Raw genomic sequence first — 8,880 nt, 5'->3', positions numbered from 1 at the left:
ATTCATTTTTACACTTTCTACCACAATCTTGACCAAAAGTGCTATATATCCTTTGGTATTTAGCACATTTATTTGTTTTAACCATTAAACATTAGTCACAGTAAGGAATATAGTTTGTGTTTTTTGCCAGTGGCCATTGCCCGGTCTCAGCTATAGATCATTTAGGTGCGATTTAAAGCTCAACGGAGATGGCAAAAAATGAAACACACATTGCATAACCTGGGCACTTTGCATTTGAAAAGGTTTTGAAATATTACCCAAATGTGGGGTTTTCTCCCAATGGTTTAAAATGAGGCTTTAAGCTGGAAGTGGGCCCTTTTTCCTTTTTTGGGAAATATATTTCCGAAGGAAGGAGCCCGGCTTTTTTGATGACCTAGGGAACTTTAATCTTTTAAACTCCCCATTTCACCAACACCAAGCCCCCTCATTTATTCTGAATCTGAGATTTCCTACAGGGCACTAAGGTGCGTTTTAACTGTAGTAACTCAGGCGAAGAGCAACCAAACGGAAAAAAAAAACGTTCGAAACCCCCTCCACGTCAATTACAAGTGTGTTTTGTGTGTATATATAGGGGGATATATCAAAATTATATACACACACACACTTTAAAATACCCATACTACAACATACCCAAATAAATATAGTTTTCACATACATATCACACTATACATAGAACTGTATTTAAACTTTTCCTTACTATTGTTTAAAATTAATAAAATAAAGGTAATGGGGGAGGAAAATTATATAAATCAACAATTATATTTTTAAAATATTTAAAATTATTATAATAATAATTTTGGACTCTGGGAGAGGTGTTTTAAAAATATTAATTTAAATTTTATTTGTTAGGAAGGGTGTTTGAAATTTTTTTATTTAAAAAATTAAAAAATATATATTGTTATAATATTTAATATTTTAAATTTTAATATATTTATATATTTTATATAAATTATAAAAGGGTGCACAACCAAAATTTATATAGGGGGAAAGATTAAAAGTTATATTTGAAAAAAAAAAAAAAAAAAAAAAAAAAAATATTTTAGGGAATAAGTTTTAAAGGGAACGTTTGTTTACGGGGTACAAGGATGGGGGGAAAGTGGCTTAACCGCTTGGTTTCTGTTTTTGGGGATGAAATATAATCTCTGTTAATATCTTATAAAACGAAACGGGGGGTGTGAAGGGGAATTCCTCTTTTTCCGAAAATTTACTCACTAGGGGCTCCAGTCAAAAACGGGATTTCACCACGTGAGGTTTAAACCTGGGCAAAACTGCAGTTAGGATATAATTTTAAAAAATCCCCTTTTAACAAATTTAAATGTACTTTCCTTCCGTTTTTGAAGAATTGCTAAAAAATTTCCGTTTAATGGTAATTATCTCAAAAATTAAAATTTTTGGGGCCCCCCTACTCGCCCTAACATATGTAGAGATTTTTTTTGTGTGGTTTCAATATTTATTTTTTTATTTGGTTGGGGTTTTGCTACATATACTTATTTATTTATTTATTTTTTGTATATATACATATACATAAATATTGAATATAAAACACACACATAGGGACAACACGAACAAAAACAAACCACACAAATTATATATATTATATATATATATATAATATATTTAAAATATATATATATTGTATAATATAATATATATATTATATATACATATATATAAACACACAACGCATATATATTTTATATATATATATATAATATATTATATTATATATATATTTATGTATATGTGTGTGTGTGCTGTGCGTGTGCGTGCGTGTGTGTGCGTGCATGTGCGCGTGCGTGTGTGTGTGCGGGTGTGTGTGTACAAATGTATATATTCATAAATTAATAGATAACTAAACAAACCTAAATGTGTGTATACATACACATGTGTGTGTATATGTATGTAGATATATTTAATATAAATACACACGCACATACAATATAAACATATATATATAATATATATATATATATATATATTATATTATATATATATTATACATATATATATATATATGCGATATATATATACATATATATAGATATATATATATATATATATATATATATATATTATATATATATATACAATATTATATATTTATTTATTTATATGTTATATATCTATATGCATATATTAATGCATGTATACTTATGTAGCACACACACATATATATATCTGTATATATACATACATTAAATATATACATATATACATTATATACATTTATATGTACATATAAATGTGTGTATATACATATATATATATATATATATATATATATATATATATTGTGTGTGTATGTGTATATATATCATATATATGTATGTATGGTATGTAGGTATATATATATACATATTTATATGTGTCTATACATATATATATAAATAAAGGTGTGTGTATCATGCACACCACACACACACACACACACACGCATTATATATATTATTATATATATATATATATATATATATATTATATATATATATATATATATATGTATATATATATATATATACATATATATAGATAGATAGATAGATAGATAGATAGATACATATATATACATATATATACACATATATGAAATATATGGATGTATATATGTATACACATATAAATATATACATTAATGTATATATAGCTGTGTATTCACACACACACACACACACACACACATGTGTATGTATGTATAAAAGGTATGAATGATAATGAATATCTTTACAATACAAGAGATGTATTTGACCGGTTTTGATTATATCTTCGTCATACACCAAAGAAATTACAGAGAATATATATATATATATATATATATATATATATATATATATATTGTTACACCGGCCACCTTGTCTCTCTGCCACCAACACAAGGCAGGCTAGGCAGACGGCGTGTTATATACAGGGTCGTGAACACTGAACAGCTCCAAGAGGCACCGAACACCACAGCGTCCCAGAACACCAGGAGAGGAAACGCCAAGTCGCGAGGCAGGGCACGAAGTAAACACAAAATGACAGTCTTTCCTTTATTAACACAAGTTATTTACTCGTACACTTTTCTATAGGCACAATACAGGGGGAAACCAGCATGTCACACTGCACGATACAGCTTATAACAGGGCAACACAAAGTTTATCAGGTCACCAGGGCACACACGAGGTCTTCACAGGAGCAGCACCCAACTGCCTCTCTCGGCTTGTTCCTCCGCTCCTCCGCTCACAGCCAGCTGTGTCATGTTTGCCCAGGTCCTTTCATGTTAACACATGTTTCGCACAGAGACAAAGACCCACTGGCGTAGCACTATCCCCCCCCTATCAAGCAGACGACCCGTCTAAACCTGGAACAAACTACATAAAAATTTAAATAAAATCAGTTCTCAGAAACACAAAAATCTTTCATCCAGCGCGGCTTTCTTCGCTCTCGATAGGGTCGCTCTGGAGGAGGTGTGGGCGGCGGTAGATTGGCAGTGGCACCCAGAGGGGTATCTCCTGCCCCAAGACCTGGCTCATGGTCACCATTGACGTCAGTTGCATCGCCCTCACCGTCCAAATGCTCGTCCTCATCTCGGTCAGCGTCTGCCACGTCCTCATCGCCACTACTGGGGCTAACGTCATCTTCTTTTTCACCATGGCCCCAGGAGTAGCTTCCTGGCCCATGGTAACGCCACAGCCGGTGCGCCAAGTCCTCGAGGAAGTCAGGCAACGGCCCCACACCAACCAACTCCTTGTTCCCCGACGACTCTTCTGGATGCTCCACTTCCTCACAAGTGCCCAGCTTTGCACCAGCTGGCACATTCTGGGCCTTATCGGAGAAGTTAGCTAACAACACTGTAACTAACCCCTCCCCTGGTCCAACAAGGTTCCGCCCAACCGCTACGCCATCAGCCAGCTGCACGCATCACTCTTGACAGTCGACACCGGATTCTAGACTCTGTCCTGGGGGCAAGGTGCAGTCGCTCAGCCGTAACTACCTCTGCACAGCCAACCTCTGGAAGCAAGGGCACATCTTCACTGTGCACCCTCACCAGCTTCCGTCCAAGGTCGACACATGCCTTACTCTGCGTCAGGTAGTCAAGGCCCAGCAAACAGTGCTCGTCCAGATCGGCCACATACACCGGCAGCCGCTGCACCATGCTGCCCACGCCAATACGAGCCTCCACTGGCCCCTTGAGCTGCACACAATGCCCCGTGACACCACATAGTCTCTGTGGTGCGTCTGGAAGTCGCATAGTGGCCAACATATCAGGCCGCACTAGGGTCTTCTCAGCCCCAGTGTCCACTGTCAGGCACCTGCATCGTGCTGGTTCGACGGCAGCTTACCCAAGTCGGGGCCCGGGAACCGAGGACGGCTGGGTTTCGGACCCCTTCTCCAGCCTTTTCCGCCTGTACCACTTCCTTAGCCTTAGGACATGCACTCGGATGGTGACCATACCTGCCACAGTCCTTGCAGCACTGCTGGAAGGCATCAGAATCCGTCCGGTTGAGAGGACGCGTTCTCCGTTCCCTCTGACACTGAGTACGTCTGTGCCCTACCTCTCCGCAGCCCCAACACAAGCCTTGGAAAGTTCTCGGGCTCACCTTCCTCAATGCTATTTTCTCCACTTTAGCCTTCCGGCCCCGGAGGTCACGGCGGGGCTGAGCAGCTGGCCCTAGGCCACTTGTTGCCTTCAGGAAGGCCTCGAACTCCAAGGCCCTCGCCAGCGCCACCTGCAGGTCCTCAGGGTGTGCCTGCTTGACGTAGATTTGCAGCTGCTGGTCCTGTAAAGCGTCAACAAAGAAATCACGGGCCAGGACCACGATCATCTCTTCCGCAGCCGCAGGGTACGACCTCCTTACCAGCGCCTCCACATCCTGCGCCATCTGGGACAGTGTCTCGCCACGCTCAGGAGTCCGCTTCTTCAAGTGGGCCCGATATACCTCGGCCTGGTGGTGGTGCCCGAAACGGCGTTTCAAAGCCTCTGCCACGCTGGTGTAAGAGGCATGTTGGGATGGTGGCAGATGCCCCAACACTTCCACCGCGGGGCCCCTTAGCGCTGTTACCAGCTGCAGGGCCTTCTCTTCCTGGCTCCAGCCCTGGGCAGATGCCAGCATTTCAAATTGGGCAACATCATTTCCTCCCAGGCCACCTTCCCATGTACTCAGCTGGCTTACGCCTCACAGAATGTCTGGAGGCCGAGGGGCTGCAGGGTGGAGAACGCGTGCCGTGAACTAACACACCTGGGGGGGAGGAAGGGGGTGAGGGAGGCAACGAGGCGGGTTGACCGGGTCCGAGTTTGCCGCCACCTATACCAAAGGGAGCGGTTCCGATGGGTCCCCAGCCTTCTGCAACGACCACTGGCTCCGACACGACGCTGCGAGGCCCGGGGGTTTCCTGCCACGGACCCCAGGCAGACCCCAGTAAATCTGACACTCTGGCATCTGTTGCCAGAACCTCGTCTGGCTTCTCTGCTTGCAACGTTACTACCTCGTGACGCCGCCTTTCCTCCTTCACTTCCTCCCTCAGTCCCTGAACCTCGCCCTTCAGAGTCTGCACCTCCTCCATCAGTTCACTCTTCACGCTGTTGCAGGCCTTGTCGGTGTACTGCTGAGTTTCCATCTTCACAGATGCAAGATTGCTCTGTAGCACCTCAAAAAGTCGGCAGAACTGTTCCTCTGCCTTCCTTGCCTGCATCTCGACGAGATTCCCTCTGCGGCAGTGATCAGGTCCATTTGGCTCGGCTTCACCTCACTCGTGCCTGCCTCTCCCTCATGGCTGCCGCCATCTTTGTACGACATGATAAATCGGCGCGTCTCACTGATCAAATATCACCAAATCCCACTCCTGACACCATTTGTTACGCCGCCCACCTCGTCTCTCTGCCACCAACACAAGGCAGGCTAGGCAGACGGCGTGTTATATACAGGGTCGTGAACACTGAACAGCTCCAAGAGGCACCGAACACCACAGCGTCCCAGAACACCAGGAGAGGAAACGCCAAGTCGCAGGCAGGCACGAAGTAAACACAAAATGACAGTCTTTCCTTATTAACACAAGTTATTTACTCGTACACTTTTCTATAGGACAATACAGGGGAAACCAGCATGTCACACTGCACGATACAGCTTATAACAGGGCACACAAGTTTATCAGTCACCAGGGCACACACGAGGTCTTCACAGGAGCAGCACCCAACTGCCTCTCTCGGCTTGTTCCTCCGCTCCTCCGCTCACAGCCAGCTGTGTCATGTTTGCCCAGGTCCTTTCATGTTAACACATGTTTCGCACAGAGACAAAGACCCACTGGCGTAGCAATATATATATATATATATATGAGCTGACGAAACACCTGGCGACTGTGACCTTCCACCCGTTGTTTGTATAATTGGTGCCGTGACCTTGGATAGTTAGAATCTGCCCGATGCTGTGTTGACATTATTCTCCGTCGCGATGTATGCTGCTTCCATAATTTTTCTTTTTTGTTTGTTCAGTTCTCCACGGACTATTTCTGCTTCCTTCCAGTTCGGTAGATGTCCATATTCATCTACATGTACCACCATGGCGTTGGAAGACCTGTGGTGACGGATGTCAGCCCGATGTTCACTGATCCTGGTGCTGAAACCACGGCCTGTATCGCATTTGCTGCAGGTTATGCGATATACAGCACTGTTAGAGTTGCTTTCGGGCTGCTTCCTGTCTCATATTGTCATGTATCTTTTCCCCAGATGCTGGCGATTCTGACTGTCTTGCCGAAGTATCTGCTGATCGCATGGGAAATGTTACATGGCGGTAATATGAGAACATTATTAGAAGAGGGTGCAGGGTCTGATCTTGCGAGTATATCCTCCGCCTTCTTTCTGAGGTTTAGCAGGAAGCCTCTGGGATATTTGTGTTTCATGAAAGAATTAATCATATAGGCAGCCTCATCCTCAAGAAATTCAGGGCTGCAGATCCTCAATGCTCTGATTAAGAAGCCAGCTACAACACCAGATTTTGTTTTGTTGCTGTGGGCGGAATAATAATGGATATAATCATCTTCATTTGTAAGCTTCCTTTATACAGAGAAACGTAAGTCATCGTCACCCCGATGGATCAGAATGTCCAGGAAAGGTAATTTCTGATCCTGTTCCTCCTCCACGGTGAACTGGATTTTCTCGTGGACGGAGTAAAACCGCGTCAGTGTATGTTGTAAGCACGACCTTCTAGGGGCAATGACGAGGACATCATCTACGTAATGAAGCCAAGTTGAATGTCTGCCGATTAAATCCTTGTAGTTATCCCTCTCCTGCGTTTCCATAAACAGGCAGGCTGGTATTCTTCTCCAGCAAATTCAAAGTAGCCGAAGTCCACGCATAACTTCACTAGGCGAACGAAGTGATGTCTCGGCAGCGGAAGTTCAGCATCTGTCATGAGGCTGTGACCCTCTCGACTGCTTGGACTGCTCCGTCTGTGGGTACATTGGTAAAGAGGGGTTTTACATCAAAAATGGCAAGCGTTTTATTTTTTGCATCCGGAACTCTGAAGACGACTGATGAGGTCCCCGGAATTCTTCAGGTGGGAATCACTGATGACCCCATAGCGCCGGAGAGGGGATTAGCCAAATACTTAGCCAAACGATGGAGTGCGCTGTCAATACCAGAGGTGATCAGTCTCATCGGTACGCCTGGCTTGTGTACGGGAAACCTCTCATAGACGGGTTGCAGGGGGGCCTCTTCCAGCAGGTGAAGTAAGTGTTTACCTTCAGCTGAACGCACGAGTCATCACCCAGGCTGATAAAGGTGGTGATATTGTTATGGACTAAAATGACTATATGATTAAGATGAACAATTTACTTTCTGATGCTTCTGTTTACAAGAAAGTAACGGAAGGTAAAGGGAAGACGGAAGCTGCCTTTATTTATGCATTTATTTTATTTTATTTTATTTATTTATTTATCTTTTTCGGTATCATGGTTATGCGAAGTGGTCGCATTTGACACCATTTCCAATGAGATCTGTGTGTCTTTTTGTGTGACTGTCTGTCTGTCTATACACACGCAACACATGCACAAGGAGATGTGAAACGATGGTATGGTAGCCTAGATAGTGCTTGCATGCCTTCCCGCTTGCAGCTTCCACCCCTGGCTAGCTCAGTGCGAAAAAGTGAGCAGCTTTTGCATAAGTCTCCCCTGCCAGGTCACAGCCTCTCCATCATCAAGACTTCTGCAGTGCCTCCTCGTGGCCACCCAGGCCAAACTGTGGGGGATCTCGGAGCAGCAGGAGGCTCCAGAGGTACATAGCCATGGCCCACCGACGTGTGGACACGCCCTGGCTCCTTACCAACTCCTGCCCCTTATCCACCCTGGGGTAACTGGGCGGTTCAGGGGAGGTGGGCCTTGCTAGCCCTTCTCCTTCCTGATAACTCGCCAGCAACTACCTTCATGAATGGATATGCCGGGGGGAGGGGTGCTGTCCCTCCTTCCAAGCAAGCAAGGCAGGTTGTGGGTCCCATTGGGAGGGCAAATGTCGGGGCGCAGGAGGGGAACAAAAGAAACTTGTCCCACCTGTGCCCTAGTAGGCACCAGCCCACTATGAAGCAAAGCCCTAGGGACCCCACTGGCGGATGGGGGGCCCCACAGCCTGCCAACCCCGTTTATTTGGGGCAGGTTTGGCGGGAGCGGCAGAAGTGGAGTGCACCCGGAGTGACCGCCTAAGGCTTAACCTCAGGCGAGCTTTCCAGGTAGGCGCTTGGAACGTCCAATCCTTGTGGCAGGATGAGCGGTTACCTCTGCTATCAAGGGAATTGGAGCAATTGGGAATTGAGGTGGCTGCCCTTTCAGAGGTGAGAAGACCTGGCAGTGGCACGATCAGTATGGGTGGGTACATCTACTACTGGTTGGGCTACAGTGATGGTCATCACCTCCAGGG

The sequence above is a fragment of the Penaeus monodon genome, chromosome 5 (genome assembly GCF_015228065.2).
Source record: "Penaeus monodon isolate SGIC_2016 chromosome 5, NSTDA_Pmon_1, whole genome shotgun sequence".
Classification (NCBI taxonomy): domain Eukaryota; kingdom Metazoa; phylum Arthropoda; class Malacostraca; order Decapoda; family Penaeidae; genus Penaeus; species Penaeus monodon.
This window is presented reverse-complemented; position numbering follows the sequence as displayed.